At 41.7% G+C, this 23,742-nt stretch overlaps 1 protein-coding gene across 4 annotated transcripts in view; it reads right to left on the reverse strand.

The window, feature by feature from the left end:
• The window catches only part of plekha4.L (pleckstrin homology domain containing, family A (phosphoinositide binding specific) member 4 L homeolog), a 62,646-nt gene that overhangs the window by 23,629 nt on the left and 15,275 nt on the right, over positions 1–23,742 (reverse strand). The window contains exon 2 of one of the 4 annotated variants that reach the window (XM_041569638.1): positions 18,836–18,896. The exons of 2 other annotated variants lie outside the window; for them this stretch is intronic. The gene's annotated coding sequence lies outside the window, so the exon portion shown is untranslated. Of the gene's footprint in view, positions 1–18,790; positions 18,897–23,742 lie in introns of all 4 variants that reach the window. One more of the 4 variants, XM_018226399.2, reaches the window with a different exon arrangement.

The following is a 23,742-nucleotide window of genomic DNA, read 5'->3' on the forward strand; positions in this document are numbered from 1 at the left end:
CTGTCAAAAGAAACACCACATTTCTTTCCTTTTATCGAGTATTCATGGGCTTCTGTATCAGACTTCCTGTTTTCAGCTTAAACCTCTAGAACTAGGGCTTGAGCATGCTCAGTTTGCTCCTCTCTCCCGCTCCCCCTCCCTGCTGTAATCTGAGGCCAGAGCTAAGAGTGAGCAGGGAGAGACTCAGGCAGGAAGTGATGTCACACCAAGCTAATATGGAGGCTGCTATCCTAAACAAACAGAGAGAGCTTCTAGAGCTGTTTACTTAGGTATGGTAAAGCATTCTGCAGAATAAATATAGTCTTATAGCTTGTACTATTGTGGCTAATCTATTGGCAATTAGTTGCTTCGGTAGGGTTCCTTCTCCTTAAACCCTTATTATTAACACAGTAAATATTGCATCTCAAAGTAAAACCGACTCCTGTGCTTATATCCTTTCAGTACTTGAAGAAAAAGTTACTTTAAGATTTCCCTGATTTAACATTTTCCATAATTTTTTCCTGGGGGGGTTCTACTTGTATTTATTTTTCGTCATAGACCACGAAGACAAAAGATTCTATTATCACATTTAGCCAACAGCTATTTGACCCTATTTATCCGCTTGGATAGTTTCTTTGCAGGAGGCTCTAGTTCCCTCTGAATAGCAAGAGACAAATACACTGCTGGCCTGTAGGGTCTCCATAATAGAAAGTATCATGGTATTCACAATGCGGACTCTGAAGAGCATACATGGAAAATAAATGGCAGATGAAATCAGTCCCTTGGAGATAGGCCTCTAGTTGGAAAGAACTAAAGTCCAGAAATATGTTCCTATGACCAGAGTGAAACTGTAAAGTTGTAACAATAACAATCCTGTATTATACATGGACCCCTACATCTGATGTTCGGCACCAGCCCCCCTTATGTACTTGTGTTTTCAAGGATTAAGAAGTTCTTCCCTGAACGTTACATGTGGAGAGCATTTCCCCCATGGACAGAAAGTGGAAGTTTTCCTGAAGAATGTTACACACACGGAGTAGTACGGCAGTGCCACACCCCGCAGATCCTAGTATTGTGTCCTTGGATAAACAGCACATGATGTGAAGTTTGGGCTGTGAATGTGGCATGTTACCTTGTTGTTTCAGCAGCACTGAATTAACCCGCTGACCTCCCCACTGGTGAACCTGAGGGGACTCACTGTGCAACACTACAGCATGGAGCACAAGCCGTGCACTTCTAGCCAAGCTGGGATATTATAGAGAGAGAATTATACACAGGGAGAGAATGATTAGGTCTAGCACTGGGCTGTCTCTCCCTTCAAAGGGGAGTACATTTGCGGTGTAACCATGGGGGAGAATGAGAGGGGAAAAGGAATTTGGCTGCAATCCACAGGAGTGATACAGTAAGCTAGTTTGGCTCAGGCTGGGTAATATTTCTCCTTTGTTCACGCTGGGAACCCAGAGACCGTCTGAATTTTGTTTCTTTTCAACAACTCATCCCTGATTACTCCTTAATCTGCACCTTCTTAGTGACTTTTTGGCCAAGTAATTAAAAAAAAACCATATACAGAGCGGCATTTCAGTGGATTTTTGATGGCAATCACAATGGAAATACTGGGGGAACTCGGCCCTGCCTCCAGAGGTTGATTGTTAAGGGGAAAAGCATAGTCTAGAGATGAATATATTATGTGAAAGGAACAATAACAAAAAGTCAAAGCCCAGAGACATCAATACATGGACACACTCCAGGATAAAGAAGGGCCTCTTCAAATACTAGAGAGCAGAGTCTACACTTCTGCAACCCAATGACCGACACAAAAAAACCCTGTGAACTTGGCAAAGAGCCGTTTGCAAACCTCTTGTATCCAAGGCCAACACACATAAAACTTGGGCCTCAGAACAGGGGGAAGAAAGAAAAGTCTTTTTTGACAGTCAATTTTCTGGTTGTAAATGTATTTTGGTCTAGAGCAGTGGTACCCAACCAGTGGCTCACTCATGAGGAACATGTTGCTCACCAACCTCTTGGATGTTGCACCAAAGCAGGTGCTTATTTTTGAATTCCTGGTTTTGGTTGCATAAAAAGCAGGTATACTGCCAAACAGAACTGCCTGTAGGCCAGTCCACATAGTAGCTACTAAATAGCCCATCACAGACCTTGTTTTGCAACATCCAGGAACATTTTTCATGCTGGTGTTGCTACCAAACTCTTTTTTGCTGAATGTTGCTCACAGGTAAAAAAAGGTTGGGGACCCCTGGTCTAGAGAGCTATCAAATGGACGTCACTTGGTCTGACAGATACCCTTCATTGTATCGGGGATGGCCATGGACCGTTATACGCCCATAGCCTGAGAACTTCTCCATAGTCAACATGATGAATTCAAGAACAATCTATGGTGGAACAAATTTCTACCTCCGTCATTCCACAAACTACTGGAGGCCCATTGCCACACCAAAATGTTAATATTAGAATTCCAAGGACCAAACCCCTTCTGGAAACTGGGAACCCTGGGAGTTGAATATTAAGCACCCACAGACTTCCTTGTATGATATAGTTCCCACTTGGATAATTAGCTGGAAAATGTTTCACAGCTCTGGTGCAACTAAAAAATTGCACAATCACTGTGATATAATATAAATCTTGATCCCATGCCATTTTTCAGGGACAACAAATTATCCTGCCCTCCATCACACACTGGCATTAAGACAGTGAGTAACCTTGCCAGAGGAGCTGGATGTTGCCTCCTTATTCCGTCTGCGAGGATAGGAGATGGATTACAAGAATTAAAAGTAATTCAGAAAAGCAAACTCAACTGTGAAGTGCTTTAGCAGCCAGCGTGAAAAGAATGAGCTTGTAATGTATGTTATTTCTATTATGCCATTATGCACAAAGCTTGGCTTGGTTCCAGAAGCCGTACAGTGATGTGATTAAGCTCAAGGCGCTCGCATCGGGCTGGCACCCACATTGCACATTCACGCAGAGCAAATTAAATCAGAAAGCAATAGACTGCGTGACATGTGCTGGCCCCTTTGTGCACAACAGAGCGGCTCAAAACTCTGGGGATCATTGCAAGGAGCCAGAATGTGTGGGAGACTGACACCATACAAGGGCTCTTTAGCAATGCTAAGAATGCACCCCACCTACAGAAGCAGAAGTCAGGGTTCAGCCTAGGGAAAACATGAATGTGCTATTCATGTAGACATGATAAAGGGCAGCACTTGCACCAATTACTATAGCACAGTGTGGTACTGTCTGCTCCCTTGTTCATTCTTCTAACCAGGCTTTTTGGTGAGACACTGGGATATCTCAGCCTTCTATTTTCTCCAGTGTGCGTAGAACAGAGGGGTACAATAGAAAAAAAAAAAAAAAACTATATTATATATTCACAACATTTAATATTGTACTGAGTAGGGCTTTCCTTAACTGCAAAAATAACGTAAGAGCTGGCAATGCCTTTCAGTGCATTATGTGGCCCAGCACTCTCTTGTGGCAGATATATAACATTTATTTGCTCCCTAATAGCTTTTGCTGCAGAAGAGGTTAGACTATCCAACTGATGTCATGCTGGCCAGCTTCCAACACTGCCTTGCTTCTATATATAAATATCATTTATAGTTTTACTAGAGGTTATATATGATCTTTTAAAGCCGGGGCACTAGCACCCTTACAGCAAATATTCTGTTAAGGTGGGCACACATTGGCCAATCACTAGTTTATCTTGGCACACCTAACAATGGGCAAGTGCATGGACCTGCTAATTGTGCCATGTAGACTTGAAGATGGGAATGCAAGCAGTTCTGTTGAGAGCATTTTCTTAGGTATCCCTTAGGTTCTCCCAACATGAAGCCATTTTTTTTATGCCAGACAACGGCAACATCTGGAGAATCGACCTAAACCAATAGAGTGTCCCAGCTTAAGGCCACCAGAAGCAAAAAAAAAAAAAGATAAGTCCAAAGTAATATTCCCTCTAAGGTGTCAGCAATGAATTCTGTGTGAAAACACATTTTGTAATTCTGACCTGCGCACACAAGTTTCAAACGTGCGCACAAAATATTTTTTTTTGCATGACCGAGAATAAATCAGAGGGAACATTGGTCCCAGGGTAATGACGGAAGGTCCCCTTGAGGAGAAAAACACATCAAAGACAAACCATCTTCATTATGGTTGGAGAACCGTTCTGTCATAAACAAAAATAGTGTCTATTTGCCGATGTCTTTATAGGTTTGGCATCGTTCTACTGGAATTACCAACAGATCCTCAGGGAAATAATTATTTCCTCAAATAAGAAATCACAGCCCTAAAAACCCACAGTAAATACATACAACCCTTTTACATTCACCACGAGAACAAGAAACAAATGCAGAGGGGGCCAACAAAGGGCTCCAAGAGCATCGCAAATACTTTCAGATAAGACTGCACTTTAGGCGTTAGATGAAGAAAGGCTGCAACAACATGCAGTTTGTTTTATATAGATATGTTTTCCATTGACAGATTTAAAAGGGCTACTGGACAATGCCCACACACATGACGATGAAGATCAGGCTGTAGGGCACAACAGAGATCTGATACACAGCTGAAGAAACAGGCTGCAACAACAAAGATGGATTTAGAACATGAATGCCGTTTTAGTGGAGGGGGGGCTGTAGTGGTTACTTGTAGATAGGATTTATCAGAAAGTTATTTTTGTGTTAATGGTGAGTTGTTGCAAGGCTTTGACAAGAGGAGACGGTAATGTTGCAGAGATAAGGGGGATGAAGATAGGAACCTTGCAGAGTTCCTAGCCTGGACAAGTTGACTGGTGGGGTCTGGAAAATCTGTAATGTACCAGCCACTGTTTCTCCTTGCTGAGTGGTAGAGTTGATTTAAACTTCACATTCCTCTTACTTCAAAGTAAAGTTTGTAATTATCAAACCACCTTATTTATAGGCAGAGAGTCCAAGACCGCTCAGTGCCCACCAAGTCCTGGCAGATAATGTTCTAAACCAGAGGTCTTCAACCCTTTTTACCCACGAGCCACGTTTACATATGGAAAAAAGTTGGGGAGTAACACAAGCATGAAAAAAACCAATTACATCCCTTATTGGTTGGCCAATAAGGGATGTTATTGATTATTTGGAAGCGCCTATGTGGACTGGCAGACTAGAGGTTGGTCTGTTTGGCAGTACACAAGGTCTTTATGCCTTCAAAACTTGCCTCCATGTCAGAAATCTAAAATGGAGAACCTGCTTGAGGCCACTGTGAGAGCAACATCAAAGGAGTCGGTGAGCAAGAAGCCACTGGTTGGGGATTGCTGTTCTAGACCAACCATTCCAAACCTTGTGCTGAAAAAGTTTGTGAGCAACTGCAGGACATTTTGACTATATTGTACGAGCTTCAGTCATGTAGTGTCCTATATCATTTAGAGACTGGTGAAATCTTAGAAGGTGCAAGAGTCATCTGAGCTCTCCATCAGAACCCACATTTCATAACATTCACAGGACATCTTTTTCAACTCTAAAAACTGGCAGATCTCTCCTGGAATCATTATCCTGTAATTAGACTAATGGTTGTAACTCTGTATACCCTCTGGCACTGGAAAAAAAATGTCCTATCTTTTCTAGAAAGGACTGAAAGAGCCTGCCAACACCAGCTCCCTCCTCAGTGAATTACATATAAATAGGGGATTATCTTAAATAATAGAGAGTTAGAAAAATCATATCACACGTTCAATACAAGACAGTTTGTTTTAACTCTGTAAAGGCTTGGGGATATTTTCTGATACTCGCTGTAGTCCCTAGGCAAAGTTTCCTGGCCTGCTTGGGGTCCCGGTCACACCTAATGTGGTCACCTGTTGACACAGGGGTGTAACTACAAAGGAAGCAGACCCTGAGGCTGCAGGGGGCCCAGAAGGTACAGAGGGCCCCATGAGGCCATAATTATTGAGCAATTTCAACATATATTGGTAAAAACAGGTCAACCTTTGGATATGTTGGGGGTCCTAAAACGTATTTGCTGTGGGGCCCAGTATCTACTTACACCACTGTGTTGACAGACCAATTTCAAACTCTAATAGATTCATAAGGACTATCTGAACTTTGCACATAGATACTGGTGTGACATGGGACACACAGACCTTCAGGGAGTATTTTCCTTTTGGCCACAAGGCCAAAAAGTATTAGAAACAGCCGTTTAACAGACAGTTCTATGACTGGTGGGAGTGGGCCGGTCCTGGCAGTGGACACACAGCTGTGTGTGGCTTGTGATGGGGGAAATATTGCACAATTTCTCAGTGCAGTGAATTACAAAAATCAGAAATATGATACATGATCTATGTCACCCTAATCGTGGCTAATCTTTATTAACCAACACATAATGCCAGCTGAATCCAATTTCCAAAAGGGGGAACTCGTAACAGTTCAGTTGAACGGGATTTTGGGGGGGGGGGGAAATAATTTTGTATACACAGGATGCATACAGTAAAGGCGGCCGTACGTTACAAGATACGCTGGTTTGGTGAGGTTGCCAAACTTTCATTGATATACAGACTAAATATCAGGCATTATTGCTGCTACGCCAGCAGTCGGATCAAGGCAATGTAATCCTCAAGCCAACGGGAAAACCAGTTCGATCAACAGCTTTTTTTGACAACGTGTGTGTCAGGTGGGCCTGTATATGGGCTGCAGAATTTGTCTGAAAGGCCTGAACCAGCAGTTTATATCTACCAGTGTATGCCCACCTTAAGGCTGCCTCTATTAAAGAAGGACATCGAAAACTGGCCACTTTTGGTGAGTCAATGCCTTCAGTCCAGCCCTTCAGCCCAATTATATAATGAGAGCCAATGGTTTCAAACACTAGCGCTCTGAGCAAAATAGATCTGGTACTTGGGTTGCCACCTGGCCGGTATTTTACCGACCTGGCCTGTAAAAATGATGGTTGATCCCAATGTTATTAATAGGGAAAAAAAGATAAATATATAGGAAGGCCAGTATTTTTTTTTCCAGAAAAGGTGGCAACCCTATCAGCTACCCGTCCTTAATTCCTTTTAGGACGTAAAAGGAATGAAGGACAGGAAAGTCAATAAAGCATTACTGAGAAATAGTTTGCAGTGAATTCATTCTCGCTATAGGCCAGTAATCTCAGCTGGGGTGCGTAGCTAAGCCACAAGGCTGGCTTGTCGTGGGATACTGGGCGGTGAAGGTCTGCAAAAGCTGGAGGGGTGTAGGCTGGAAATTCCTGATGCAATGTAATATCATTTACATATTTGTTAATAATAATTAGTGATGGGTGAATTTATTCGCCAGGCTCGAATTTGCGCGATTCGCCACTGGCGAATAAATTTGCGAGATGGGCGAAGCAAAATGGTGCAAATTCGCCCATCACTAATAATAATTCTTAATCATATACCAGTTATAAGTAAGCCAAGGATCATCATATTAAGGCAATAAGGACAGGCAAACAGAACCCATCCAGACTAATATCTTAGTATAGTAAGTAATATCTTCCAGTAAAAGAAAATATACACCTGCCATTTTGGTGACCCAGAAAAGAAGGAACCAAAAGCTGTCTGACATTGCTCAGTATCAAAGGCTTCCAGCGTAAGGGCCGAATGGACACTTTTATGAACGGTTGATGAAGAATTGACACCTTACTATTGATTCTTCCTTTTATCAGACAGAGTAGTTTCTTCTTGGTGCATTCCCCATGTGGAGAAATGCCTGAAACCACCCCTGCTCCTCTTTGACTTCAACAGAAAACGTCCCACCAGTGCAGGATCAATAGGTTATTAATGACAAATGTTCCAACGTTTTAGGCAGGTTTCCATTTAAGTCGACGAAGAGCAGCACAAGGGAATTCTCCTCTGCCGGAAACCACCCCAACGTGACATTAGCCAAAAAATTGTGTGCAAATGTAAATTTTACAACAAACGACTGTGGGTAATTATGTGATAATAATACCCTTTTAAGTGAGGAAAGAGAAACAGCCTTGGGATGGAAAAACGTCCTGGCCAAGTGTATTCTCTAATGAAACAAGCCTTTAGTAACAGCTCCATTTAAACAGGTGCTGCCTCTGTAAACTATTTCAGTAGCACAGCTGTCAAAGACTTGGCCTTTTCCTCTCCCTGTTCCCTCCTTTATCTTTGTTTCCCACTCTTTCCATTTGCGGCTCTGACAAATAGCAAATGGAATGTGTGTGTGTCCTGAGATTCACCATGGGAACCCTCGTAGGCTCTTTCCGGACAAAGATGATATGATAGAAGGCCAGATGAGGAGGAGAGAAGTCCAAACACCAGGTTCTGTTTCAGTAGAACCTGGGTATGTATCCAGACCACCAAGGATTGGTCATACAAGCAATTTATACATTTCATTGACGAACAGAAGAAAACCGTTGATAAGAATATCATCATATTTTGTATTTGTTTCTCCTCAAACGTATTGTGACCATTATCTGCACACAGGAACCGCCATATTGTTTGTCTTGGACAAGGCCAACGTGTTGAATGAGCAAAGTGATATAGCAGCTCCCTCGTGTACGAATGAAGAAGGAATGTTCTACGCATTCAATATATTGTGTTCTTACACTTGGAGACACATTTATCAAGGGTCAAATTTGAAATTCATGCGAGTTTTTTTTAAAAATCGACTTAATTCGATTGGGGGCTTATTTATGAAAAAAATCAAATATCTGAATTTGACCAAACTCGATTCAAGTTGTTCCTCTGAAAAAAACTTGAGTCAGGAAGGCTACAAACATCTCCAAATTGGTCACTGGACTTCTCCCATTGACTTATACATGAATTTGGCAGGTTTTAGGTGGTGAATAGTCAAATTTGAATTCTTAAACAGCAAGAGTAAGATAAATCTCGAAAATCAAATTCAAATTTTTTTTTTTAAAAACTCAAAATCGAGTTTGGATAATTCCCTAGTCAAATGAGAGTTTTGACCATAAAATTAAATTTGAATTCTAATTTTCAATTCGACCCTTAATAAATCTGCCCCTTAATGATTTGAGAAATAAGCAATCCATGGCATAGGTATGTACTTGTAAATATGGCACAACTAGCCCACAAAATGGGCAGTTTCTATCATTCCAATGTATGGTTCTATACACCCAAAATATTTAGTTTTATTGTGTTAATAAAATTACTCTCTGGTATAAAAACAACAACAACAAAGGGGCAGATTTATCAACGGTCGAATTTTGAATTTATATGAATTTTTCTTTTACTCTAATAAATTCGATTGTACTCAGCTTGAATCTTATGTTATTTAAGAAAAAAACTCGAATGTCTAAAATTTCAAGTAATATTACTGACCCGAAAACTATTGAATCCGAGTTTTTCTCTGAAAAAACTCAAACGTCAGGAAGGCTATTAACTTCTTCAAATGGGTCACTGGACCTCTGCCAGTGACTTGTAAATGAGTTTGGTTTTAGGTAGCGAATATTACAATAAGAACTGTTTTAGTAATGTGGATTGGGGCTGACCTCGCACTCCCAGTTGTGGGTGGTGGGCGGTTCCGGGTCAAGCTCTTCTTCCTGCTCTCCCCGCCCGCCACCTTACACTGCCGGCTTCCGTCTTCCGTTGTTTTCCCGCCCCTTTTGTGAGGTCATTGGCGGAGCGGGTCGGCGAGGGTCTATAAAAGAAACCCAGAAGTCGGGTGCAGGCGGGTGGAGGGAGAGCGAGTTCAGGTCGGGTTTTAACCGACCCACACATCCCTAAACTGTTTCCATGGTCAAGGTGTGATAAATCTCACTTTTGAAATTACATTCAAGTGAGTTTTGACACAATTCTATTTTTGAAAATTTGAATTCACCTTTATAACTTTAATAAATCTGCCCCTACCAGTTAGAGTGGGGTCCCCAAACTTTTTTACCCATGAGCCACATTCAAATGTAAAAGGAGTTGGGGAGCAACACAAGCATGAAAAAAGTCCATGGGGATGCCAAATTAGGGCTGTGATTGGCCATTTGGTAGCCCCTATCTGGGCTGGCAGCCTACAGGAGACTCTGGTTGGCAGTACATCTGGTTTTTATACAACCAAAACTTGCCTCCAAGTCAGGAATTCAAAAATAAGCTCCTGCTTTGGTGAGCGAGATGATTTTGATAATGACTTAATCTAGGGCTGTGTATCTTTTTCCATGAGGATTATATGTTAGTATCCATATGCTCACAGTGAAAATCCCATTAAAATTTATTACCTTGCGTCTGCTCAGGCTGGGAGCCAAAGGAAAAAAAAAAACTAAACCAAAACAAAAGAATACATTCTGCATCCGATATCCAGCGCCTCAGTTTAACAGCATAAAGCTGCTTGTTGTTCCCGAGCAGGTGCACTCACCTTGCAGATTTAGGAAGATTGACTCGGGGGGGGCGCTGTAGCGACAAACCCTGCCTGTTCCACTAAATCTGTGTTCAGGCAGCTGTGTACAGATCTATAGATGGTGGTTTTATCCTTTGTCAATAGGAATAAAGAGAGTGAAACATCTGTATCAGTTAGAAGCCACCTACTCAAACATGTAATTTACACCCCAAATGGTTTGGCTAGAGCAGAGAGGAAGGCAGGCTTTCTAAATATCTTACATCCCATGCACATTACAAGGCGGGTTGTGCAATCCTGTGGTTCCTTTCTACAGCTTCACAGAGTTTATTTCCCCAGCATGTGAAACACATTTAACATTCTGGTTTCTATTCCAGCTCATGGGAAAAGTTGCAGTCTATGTCCAGGCTGCTTGGGGTAAAAGAATTATAGATAAAACCAACTGCGTCAGGCAAACCCGATTGCCAATAAAAACCCCCAGTGATGCGGGGCAGGAGTATATCAATGCATGTGCATAGCTAGGCATGCCACTCCCATTGGCCATTATATTCGCTCATGTACTGAAAGTCAAAAGTTCAGTACCCCCTTCTCTTCCCTATGGAAGTCATGTGACTAATCAGGGTAGAGAGTCATTTCCCTTCTGCAGCCAATTCTCAGTCCCATCTGTTTCCTTTTTGCTTTCCTTCCCTGGCATACTACCGTGTTTATAGCAGAGATGTCAAACCATCCGGCTGTTTCTGAACTACAAGGCCCAGCATCTTCAGCCAGCTACTCACCCTTGCATACACACCACTGGTCGGCTGAGAATGCTGGTAGTTGTGGTGCACGGAGGCAGGAGGGAAAGGAGTCTGATATCACTGGCGAGTATAAAAATGCCCGTGTAAGAAAATAAAAATCCAAGACCAGATCTATCCATCTGTGGCCCTTTGTCAGTTTTTAGGACTCCAGCCTACTCTTGATCTCCACATACTTGTGTTTATGGTGGAACTGGGTGTAACAAAAAATTGGTCCAATGCATGGGAAAGATGGATGTAGTTAAAGCACATGCAAAAGCTTGTTTCTGGCTTCTGATTCCTACAACAACATTGGGCAAGGAGAAATATAATGGAAGGTTCATTATGCCACTGTCCTTAAAAAGGAAGATGGGGACATCTAGATAAGGTATGCTGTACTGAATTTATACTTTATGTGCTGAAGCTTTCAATCTAAGATCAATTTTAATATGAACAAGTGCCTTTGTCTATGTTTTGGAGTACGGGAGGAAACGGAATACTTGGAATAAACCCATGCAAGAACAGGGTGAACATACAGGCAGACAAAGGTTATGTTGAAGACGTGCGGCGTCTTTTGAGGAACGAAGCACCAATCTATTTTAAAGTTTGGCAGTGCGATGAAGTAATTCAAGAATAAGATGAATGGTCAGGTTGTAATTGAACTTAGGACCCTAGAGCCGTCTCTCTTAAGGTGACCATAAATGCACTGATAATAACATACAAAACAAATTTCCATGTCAGAAGACGTGGATATCGATTGTCTTGTCATTCGTGCTGGCCAGAAAATTTTGATTGGGCGCCTTTGAAGGCACCCGAACAACGGCCATTGTCGGTGCTGAATCATCAGATACTGGTAGAGTTCTATTGTTTCTACCTGTTTATCTAACGATTCAGCTCTACGTGTGTGTGTTGAAAAGAACAATCTTTCTTGGAAAGATCTTTTCCAGGAAAGATCGTAATTGTAATGTCTGTGGCCGCCTTAAGAGAAAGCACCCACAAGAAGTCCCTAAAGTGCCCATACATGCTCGGATTTAATCCGGCAGATGTTGACCATACAGCTTGACCTTCTAGGCATGTCTATTAACCTGAAGGTGGGGTCATATGATAGATCAGTCCAAAGTGAAAATTTTCATATGCTGGTGTACCTTTCCACTGGATATATGGTGCATCCACATACATGGAATTGAGAAGAACCACAGTCCCCCCCTGTTAAGAGTTGACTGTTCAATAATATGTTTGGTCATGGCATATATGATCCACTGTACAACATATGAGGTGTCCCAGCATCAAGCGCAGGTCATACAAGTATTCTGCTCTTAACCACAACACACAGGTGTTCATATACACCTACAACAATAGTAGGCCTGAAATAGTGGTCTACCCATATAGAAGAACTTGGTCTAACCTCTATTGCCAATGCCCTCTGCTTTTCTAACTTTGGCCCTGAGTGTGCCAGCTTTTGCTGTTAATGCCCTGCCATTTGTCCATAGCTATCCATATTAAGGCCAACCTTTTGTTGTAAAGCATTTATGAAACCTTTGATCCATGTATCCACCGTCCCTAATCTTCATACAAACTGGAGGAGAACTCAGCCCCAGCTCTCTGCCCTTTCCTTTGAAATAGAATCCATTAGGAATCCAACTGAAAATTAACAAAGTAAGAGAGACAAAGAGGAATTATGATCCAACAAATCTCTCCCACCCACTGCATTGTTGTATGGGCTCCAAACAGAGGGATGTTGTGGAGTAAAATGTGCTAGACGACACTGTGATTGTGTAGTGCATCAGAGGAAAATAACATCGCAACCCACCACTCGTGCTGTTTTTCCCCCTCGGAGAACAGAAGCTTCTTCTTTAATTGCAGGGGCGGCACTTGGCAGACACATTACAATAATAAACACAGCGCTGCACAAATCTGATGATAAAGGAAGAGAATGTAAGTCTAGCAGAACCACCCCCAAATCCTGTTTAACCTATAACATTCCATACTTGATGCCTGGTGGTGGGCTCGGATGTTTCTGATGGAAATCAAATGAGAGCAAGGGTTTGACAGCGGAGGACACGCAGGCTCTCTATAGGCCAAAAAGAATATTTTTCGAACAGGATGAAAACAATGAACTTCAGGAGCATTTCTGGGACCTTCTATGTTTTAAAAGATACCAAGGTTACCAAAACAGTTTGAGGATGGTAGAGGAGGAGCCTTAGATCTCCTAGAAGCACTTGTTTCTACAAATAAACTGCATGTACAATTGCAGATACTGCTCATAGTAAAGTGTTGTCCTACTCAATGCACAGAGACATCACAACCCCTACAGAAATGCATAAGGATCCAACAAAACCGCAATAGTGATAACAGGTAGTTCAGCAAGCAGCTACAGATTTATGTGCTCAGCATGGCGGCAAACACACTAGATGGATGGATAGATATAGGATGGATAGAGCGATAGATGATAGATATTCCTAGATAGATAGCTAGATGAAGGTTCGTTGTAGCACACAAGCATTGACACGTCTACTCAGAGCCCTTAAGGTGGAAACACAACAGGCAAAAGTCTAGGAATACATCATCACATTTTGGATATTGTTCTGCTTTGAGATCGATGCTGTTTGACTAAAGATGGCCATAAATTGGCAATAATCTATGGCAGGGGTCCCCAACATGTTTTGCAACCAAATCTTGCCTCCAAGCCAGGAATTGAACAACAAGCACCTGCTTTGATGCCACTGGGAGCAACATCTGAGGGGTTGGAGAGCAACATGTTGTTCACAAGCCACTGGTTGGGATCACTGCTCTATGGAATCTGAACAGATGGATAACATACAAGTGCAGACTACGGCCACCCAAGTGGCTTCTCATCGCTTCTTCATCTGCCAATCCATCATACTCTGGCGGACATGGAGCATCGTGGATTAACTATTCCAGCATGTCCGACTGATGAACCAGCTTTTATCTTCTGAATAAAGATTGCCGTCATTATTTGGGATTGTCACTGGAGCTTTAGATTTCCTCACGATATTGTCATTATACAATGTATCTTACTCTTGATAACATAATTAGAAACCCAAAGGAAATCCAGATAGCGCTGCACTTGTATCATTTGTCCCTAATGATGCCTTTCTCTGGTGACACAGAAAGATATATTTATATGAGCATGGACATGTCTGTATTCCCATGAGTACGCTGGTATGTGTCTATTTAGCGTTTGCCTGTGAACATATACATGTGTCTCCAAGCTTCAGAGCATGTGTGTAAGTGTAAGTAATGGCGTGCATGTATCAAGTGTCACTATTCATGTCAGTATGCGAGTTTGCCGCCCTGTGAGTATACACTGTTTGTATATCTATTGTCTGTTTGATAGCACAGCTAAAGACCCCCCTATACACAGACAAATAAAGCTGCTGACAGATTAAGTCAGCAGTTTATTGGGAATGGGGCCCTCCGACGGGCTTCCCCCAACCAATTTCTGGCTGAATGTCAGGCAGATGTTGATCGGGAGGGTTTAAAAATCCAGTTGGATCGAGGACCGTATTGGTTTATTAACGCAGTCCTAGATCCGACTGCCTGTATTCTTCTCGTTGTGATCCGATAATTGGGCCACAATTGGATCAGTCCGATATCGACCAAGGTGGACATATCAACGTCTCTAGACTAGCAGGTCTTCTATGCATGGCCAACCTTTAGTCACTCTACTTCAATTGGATGAGAATGTGTTTTTCCTGCCCTCTTCGTGTTCCACTAACAAAGTGATACATATAATAATTCTCCTGTGTCCAAAGTGGTCAACAGTAATAATGATGGGAGGGGGGATTAGAAAAACCCAGGGGTCAAATGTGCCTAAGAGTAAGAAGACCTTTGAGCTTGAATCCAAAAGGACTGTTCTGGTGTCCACAAGGCTGAGTTTAGTTGATTCTACCTACTACAATCAACTGGCCTGGTACTGAAAATCTAAATCTAGCAGGATTTCTTAATCTATGGGTGGGGACACAAAATAATGATCACTCATTCTGTATAGAGAGAGTCTTCATGCTCATTTCAACAGAGTACAATGATTTCTAGTAAGAACAATTAAAATAAAGTGAAGTGTACAACCTAAACCACTTCTGGATGGTCAGCCAGAGAAGTATAATCGATATAGTTTTGAGATTTTTCAAGAATTTGATGGTGAAAAAAAACAACCGATAACTGTTAAAGGGGTGGTTCACTTTTACATTAATTTAGTATTTTATAGAAAAGACTAATTCTAGGCAGCTTTTTAAATGGACTTCATTTTTATTATGTATAGTTTTTTTAATTAGTTGCCTTTTTCTTCTGACTCTTTCCAGCTTTCAAATGTGGTCACTGACCCAATATAAAAAACAAATGCTCTGTAAGGTTTCATATTTGTTGTTATTGCTATTTTTTATTACTTACAGTTCTACACAGACCCCCCCCCTCCTATTCATATTCCAGTCTCTTATTCAAATCAATGCATGGTTGCTAGAGCCATATGGACCCTAGCAACCAGACTGCTGAAACTGCATACTGGAGAGCTGCTGAATAAAAAGCTAAATAACTCAAAAACCACAAATAATTATATAATGAAAACCAATTGAAAACGGTCTCAGAATATTACACTCTGCATCATACTAAAAGTTCATTTAAAGGGCAACAACCCCATTAATAAACTTTAGTGTTAGCCATGGAATGGCACAGTGGTGGCATCTGTGTACAGTTTGTACATGTTCTCCCTATGTTTGCCTTCATCTCCTCCCATTTCCTTCCACTAAACAAACAAGACTGTAAATCTGCCTCCTGATTAATAGGAACCATGTATGACTGTAATGGATTCAGGGGCATATAGGGCACTGCATTATATACAAATGCCCATATCATTGGAGAACATCATCAAGCTGGTGAGATGACCTTCCCTTCTAGAAACTTGCTCTACTCCAAAAGTTCACAGACATCTAAATTTAGTTTGCAGAACCGATTGACGGTTTCTAGATTGCCGTGTTCTCCGAGAAAATTTGAATTCAAGCCCGATAACCTTAAGTAATTAGTCTTTTAAATGAACTTCAATGGTGCCAATAACTTTTTGGGGCTCACGCATGGTAGTGTTTACTGGGCAATAAATGGCATCAGATGCAAGTGGATTAGGTGATCACTATAGTGTGGACTTTGTTAAAGGAACAGTAAAATTAAAATTTTAAAGTAATGAAAATATCATGTGCTGTTGGCCCTGCACTGGTAAAACTGGTGTGTTTGCTTCAGTAACACTACTATAGTTCATATAAACAAGCTGCTGTGTAGCAATGGTGGAAATTGAAAAAAAGTCTATATGGCACAGGTTAAAAAGTGGATAACAGATAACACCATTGTGTTCTACAGAGCTTATCTGCTGTGTAACCTGAGCCTTTTCTCCTTTGAATAACTGCCCCCATTGCTACACAGCAGCTTATTTATATAAATAATAGTAGTGTTTCTGAAGCAAACACATCAGTTTTACCAGTGCAGGGCAACACTGCATTATATTTATAATTTTTTGATGTTACTGTTGCTTTAATTCCCACTCACGTCCAGGGAAAGCACCGCAGGTAACAGCAGAAATACCCATTGATGTCACTGGAAGGTGAGACATGGTGAGTCACAGGTTGTCTGGATATTGACTCGTGATTAATCCCAGGTGGCTTGAACATGGCTACCTGTACCAGCTGTTGGGTGCCCAGTGTGTCAGGGTGCATAGTATTTGTGTTACTAAAGGAATAAACAGGATTTAGGCAAGTCAGTTAGATTGGTGGGGAAATGGTCACAGGTCCCTATCAACAATTGTTACTGGGAATTTGGCACATAAGAGATGAGGGGGGGATTGTAATAACAGGTGCTAAACTTGAACAGGTCTAGCCACCTATAGCAACCAATCAGCAGGTAGCATTAAGGGTCAGGGCACACAAGCAGATTCGGGGAGATTAGTTGACTAATCTCTTCTTCAGGGCAAACTGCCTGCCTTCCCGCTGGCTAAAATGTAAATCGCCGGTGGGATGGCACTCGGAGCAATTCATTTTACAAATGAGGCAACTTCGGAAAACAAATCAATCTGAGTGCCGTCCAGCCGGAAATTTACATTTTAGCCAGCGCTAAGGCAGGGCAGGCAGTTTGAGGAGATAAGTCGCCCCGAAGAAGAGGAGATTTGTCGCTGGGCGACTAACCTCCCCGAATCTGCTTGTGTGCCCTGACCCTTACAGGTAAACTCTTTGAAAGCAGTTGACATGGGCAGTATTGGAATGGAGGGGTCCGGGCCCACTGGGGTTGCCAAATCAGAGGGTGTGGGGATGGTCCCTGCCACCCTTATGGGACCCCACGGCAAACTTTGCACATTACCAAAATAATACTCCAGCATGTGAGAGTGGCACAATGCTGATGAAATACATAAATAAAAATACCTTTAGTTGGAATTCTTGGCAATACATGGGAAGTTAAAAATAAATAATTAAATTTGGATGTACAGGTATGGGATCAGTCATCTAAAACCTGTTTACCTGAAAGCTCCGGATTACAGAAAGGCCATCCAAACCAAGGTATAATTAATCCTTATTGGATGCAAAACCAGCCTATTGGGTTTATTTATGACATAGTTTTCTCGTAGACTCAAGGTATGAAGATCCAAATTACAGGAAAGATCAGTTATCTGGAAAACTTCAGGTCCTAAGCATTCTGGATAACAGATCTTTATTTTTAATTGCAAGAATTATCAGACCTTACAGCTCTATGCCCAGTGTCATGCTTTGTCTACAGGTTGGTTCCTGCTCTGCCCACTTCAGAATGGCTCACACATGGGACACAATAGGCAAAGACTACTAGTAGGGATGCACCGAATCCAGGATTTGGTTCAGGATTCTGCCTTTTTCAGCAGGATTCGGCCGAATGCTTCTGCCCGGCCGAAACCCAAATCCTAATTTGCATATGCAAATTAGGGGGGGAGGGAAATCTCATAACATTTTGTCACAAAACAAGGAAGTAAAAAATGTTTTCCCCTTCCAACCCCTAATTTGCATATGCAATTCAGGAATTGGATTAGGTTAGGTTTCGGTTCGGTATTCAGCCGAATCTTTCAAGAAGGATTTGGGGGTTCAGCCGAATCTATAATAGTGGATTCGGTAACTGCTAGGGATGCACCCAATCGGTTCAGGATTCTGCCCTTTCCTATTGCCAGGCCGAACCGAATCCTAATTTGCATATGCAAATTAGGGGTGGGGAGGGAAATTGAAACTTTTTGTCACAAAATAGGGAAGTAAAAAATGTTTCCCTTTCCTACCCCTAATTTGCATAGGACTCGGATTAGGTTCGGTAGTTGGCCAAATCTTTCAAGAAGGAGTTGGGGGTTCGGCCGAATCAAAAATAGTGGATTTGGTGCATCCCTAAAGACTACACAATAAAAATCACACAAACTAGTGTAAGAGACAAACAAGCAGCAAGAAATGAGCCAAGCGCTTGTTTCCATCCCTTTGAACTTTTTTGGGGCCGGCTGACTCACACCTAGCACTTAGCCCAGAATCACTTGCACTGCAATCATATCATTAAACTCATTAATCTGCCAACTCTAAAACCGGGAGCCTATCAAAAATCTGGCAAGACACCGTTCTGCCGTTGTTATAATTATTAAAGACATCTTTATTCTAATAATTATATTCCAGCTTCAGATGTAGATGAATACTTTCCCAGTAAAAAAAGAAGGGGGGAAAAAAGGGAGTATTTGTTGTCTGACTCTCATACCATTTGTCCAGGTTGCACAAAGAGTCTTTTGTTGAACTGTTGTACCTTGTCGGGCGGCTGATCCAAAGGCCAGGTAAACAGCACCTGCGGGCATCACCGCTCAAGCCTGAAGTGATAGGAACAACTTAGGTCAGAGGATTTATGAGACACCCACAAGCATTCACTCATCATCTCCGAGAGCTCAGCCAGCTAATGAGAGAGCAGCTGGAGACAGAGAGCAGACAGATCCTCTTTCACTTCTACATACAAAGCCCAAGCAGGGGAATTAAACAGCTCAATAGAGCAGAGAAATGGCAATTAGCTCTCAAAAATATCTTCCTGTAATTAACCTGAGTCCCTGTGTTAATGAGTAACTTGAAAGTTCAATTATTATTTTTTTTTTTAATCTCAAAATGGCACGACCTAAGAGAGGGGGAGGGAGTTTTAAAGGGTAAATATTTTAAGCTGCATTTGAGAGGGGGGAGGACATGGACCCTGCTTATCCAACCTGTGTTAAAGGGTTGGTTCACTTTTAAATTAACAATTTAGGGAGCGATATTCTGAGCCAATTTGAATTTGGCTTTCATATTTTATTATTTAGCTTTTTAAATCAGCAGCCCTCCAGTTTGCAATTTCAGCAATCTGGTTGCTAGGGTCCAAATTACCCTAGCAACCATGCACTGATTTGAATGAGAGACTGGAATATGAATAGGAGAGGCCTGAATAGAAAGAGGAGTAAAGAAAAGTAGCAATAACAACACAAGTGAAGCCTTGCAGAGCATTTGTTTTGTAAATGGGGTCAGCGACCCCCCATTCGAAAGCTAGAAGGCGGCGGCAAATAATTAAAAAACAATAAAATAAGAAAAAATTAAGGGGTGATTTACCTTCAAGGTAACGTTTAGCATGTCATAGAATGGCTAATTCTTTGCAAATTATTAATTTGCCTTTTTAATTTCTAATTATTTGCCATTGTCTTATGACTCTTTCAAGCTTTCAAATAGGGGGTCGTTGACCCCAGCAGCAAAAAAACTATTGCTCTGTGAGGCTACACTTTTGTTATTTTTTGTTACTCTTCTTTCTAGTCCAGGCTTCTATTCATATTACAGTCTTGCATTCAAGGCTGCTTGTCTGCTAGGGTAATTTGGACCCTAGCAACCAGATAGTTGTACCCATCTGAATAGCTGCTGAACAAAACGAAATAAGAAATAAAGACCAATTGCAAATTATATAACAATATTACTCTTTAGATCATAGTAAAAGTTAATTTAAAGGTGAACAACCCCTTAGGGCAGAGATACATGTGGAGGTTCGGGGAGATCAATCGCCCGGCAACAAATCGCCTCTTCTTCGGGCGAGTAATCTCCCCGTACTGCCTTCCCGCCGGCTAGAATCTACAACACCGGCGGGGTGGCACTCTGATCGCTTCATTTTCCGATGTCGCTCAAAGTTTCCCCGTGAGGCAACTTCGGAAAACAAAGCGCTCCAAGTGCCATCCCGCCGGCGATTTAGATTCTAGCCGGCGGGAAGGCAGTTCGGGGAGATTACTCGCCCGAAGAAGAGGCAATTTGTTACTGGACGACTAAATCTCCCCGAATCTTCACGTGTGTCTCTGCCCTTAGTGATGGAAGCTGAACTACATGTGCCCATGCAGACCCAAGATCTTTCAGATTAGTTGTCCTTGCTGGACAGAGGCATAAAGAGGACACTCTGAATAAGCCGAATGCCTGCTGTTTAGATGGCACCGTAGATACCAATCTGCAGCCAGTCTCAATGTCTCCTCTACCCACAGCCTAGGGAATAATGTGGGCAGGGGTGAGAATGAGCGATGATACTCATGCAGCTGTTCCATGGCTGGAAAAAGATCTCTAAAGAGCATTACGTCCATACGGAATGGAAACAGGAGATCCTGCTATCTAGTCACATTTGCCGGAACACAGATAACTGTTTTATGCTGTATATCAAGGATAAGCCATGAATAGGTCACATTATATATACAGGCATGGAACCTGTTAACCAGAATGCTCGGGACCTGGGGTTTTCTGGATAATGAATCTTTTTTTGTCATTTGGATCTTCATACCTTAAGTCTACTAGAAAATCATGTAAACATTAAATAAACCCAATAGGCTGGTTTTGCCTCCAATAAAAATTAGGGATGCACCGAATCCAAGATTCTGCCTTTTTCAGCAGGATTTGGCTGAACCAAATCCAAATACTAATTTGCATATGAAAGTTAGGGTTGGGAAATCTCGTGACTTTTTGTCACCAAACAAGGAAGTAAAGAATGTTTTTCCCTTCCCACCCCTAATTTACAGAAGCAAATTCAGATTTGTTCTGTATTTGGCCAAATCTTTTGCCAAGGATTCGGGGGTTCAGCTGAATAGGATATAGTGGATTCGGTGCATCCCTAATAAAAATTCATTATTTCTTAGTTGGGATCAAGTACGGGTATGGGATCAGTTATCCAGAAACCCATTATCCAGGAAGCTCCGAATTATGGAAAGGCCTTCTTCCATAGACAACATTTTATTCAAATAATCCAAATTTTTATTTGTAATAATAAAACAGTACCTTATACTTGAGTCAAACTAAGATATAATTGATCCTTATTCGAAGCAAAACCAGTGCATTGGGTTGATCTAATGTTTACATGATTTTCTAGAAGACTGAAGGTATAAAGATCCAAACTACAGAAAGATCCGTTACCTGGAAAACCCCAGGTCACAAGCATTCTGGATAACCAGTTCCATACCTGTACCAGCTCCTGTTTTATTATTACAGAGAAAAAAAAGGAAATCATTTTTAAAAACTTGGATTATTTGGATAAAATGGAGTCTATGGGATGGGCCTTTCTGTAATTTTGAGATTTCTGGATAACGGGTTTCTGGATAATGGATCCCATACCTGTATATGCTTTCACTAACCCACCAATGCCCGATGTTCGGCTCCTAGGTCAGCACCAGCTCAGAAAGGGCAGAGACTTGAAAAAAATCTAATCAGTTTAATTAATGTATACATAACGAGGATTTAGCAGCCGAAACTCCGATAAGCGCCACTTGTGCAACGTGTGTGCAGTGTGTGTTTTCTGAGCAAATAAATGGGTAACCCGCTGTTTGTTTATATGGTTGAAGTTTAACTCCCAAAGCTTTAACAAACTGGATGAATGGACCCGCAGGGTGCCTGACCTTCGACCCCCTACCTGCTGTTGAACTACAACTCCCAGAATTCCCCTGGGCGACTATGGAATCTGAAGGTCAAACAGCAGCTGCAGGTTGATGAGTTAATCCTCGGTGGATGCAATTGCACTCTGGGAAATGTTTTTATCCCACTCCCTGGGAAATGTTTTTATCCCACTCCCTAAGATAAAAATGAACCCGGCTTCAACGAATTTAAATAGTAAGCATACCGGCCTGGGTAAGTCTCAAATCCACTTTTCAAAGTCACATGCCTGTCAAAGGAGGCTACTATACACTACTACAGGCAAATGCCATTCCAACTGCATAACTACCATACCCCTGCCATGATGCCTACTATTCCAGGAATCCGAGGTATTGGCCCAATGTGGAGCATTCTGGTCCCAATGCTCAGAAATAACCACTTAATTATATTCCTACTACTATTATGAAAACTGGAGTATTGCACCCTGTGTATCCTGAGAGTAAGTTATGGTGCTACCAGGGCACAAATTGAAGCTGCAGATCCCAGAAAAGATAAATCTCTGTGCCCTATGCCAGTGACTCTCCATGGCATCTTATACACTCATTAAAGGGGTTGTTCACCTTTAAATTAACTTTTAATATGATGTATAGGCTGATATTCTGAGACAAATTGATCTATTCAGGCCTCTCCTTTTCATTCCAGTCTCTCATTCAAATCAATGCATGGTTGCTAGGGTAATTTGGACCCTAGCAACCAGATTGCGGAAATGGCAAAATGGAGAGCTGCTGAATAAAAAGCTAAATAACTCAAAAATCACAAATAAAAAATAAATAAATAAAAAGACACCAACTGCAAATTGTCTCAGTATATCACTCTCTACATCATACTATACTGTCATGGGAAAACACGTTTTTTTCAAAACACATCAGTTAATAGTGCTTCCCCAGCAGAATTTTGCACTGAAATCCATTTTTCAAAAGAGCAAACAGATTTTTTAATATTCAATTTGGAAATCTGACATGGGGCTAGACATATTGTCAGTTTCCCAGCTGACTCCAGTCATGTGACTTGTGCTCTGATAAACTTCAATCACTCTTTACTGCTGTACTGCAAGTTGGAGTGATATCACCCGCTCCCTCCCCCCCCCCCCCCAGCAGCCTAACACCAGAACAATGGGAAGCTAACAAGATAACAGCTCACTAAAACAAGATAACAGCTCCCTGGAAGATCTAAGAACAGCACTCAATAGTAAAAGCCAAGTCTCACTGAGACTGATTCAGTTATATTAAGTAGGAGAAATAACAGCCTGCCAGAAAGTAATTCCATCCTAATTCCAAGTGCAGGCACAAGTCACATGACCGGGGGCAGCTGGGAAACTGTCAATATGTCTAGCCCCATGTCAGATTTCAAAATTGAATATAAAAAAATCTGTTTGCTCTTTTGAGAAATGGATTTCAGTGCAGAAGTCTGCTGGAGCAGCACTATTAACTGATGTGTTTTGGAAAAAACATGTTTTTCCATGACAGTATCCCTTTAAACTTAATTTAATGGTGAACAACCTTTTAAGAAGAAATTGTGTAACCATGTGGTTCTCCGCTTGCGTGCTGGATTTATATGAGGACAGGTGACTGGTATTTCGTCCCTCAAGCCCACGTGCCAATATAATGAAAACCTGAGCTGTAATTGGGAAGGCTATAAAAGATGAAAAGAGACTCTACAAGATATTTTACCATCAAACAAGCAACATACATTGGAGAGCCTGGAGGACCACATCGTTTCTGCTCATCTCTGTGTCAGAGTTACACATTTATCATG

Source organism: Xenopus laevis, chromosome 7L, assembly GCF_017654675.1.
Source record: "Xenopus laevis strain J_2021 chromosome 7L, Xenopus_laevis_v10.1, whole genome shotgun sequence".
Taxonomy (NCBI): domain Eukaryota; kingdom Metazoa; phylum Chordata; class Amphibia; order Anura; family Pipidae; genus Xenopus; species Xenopus laevis.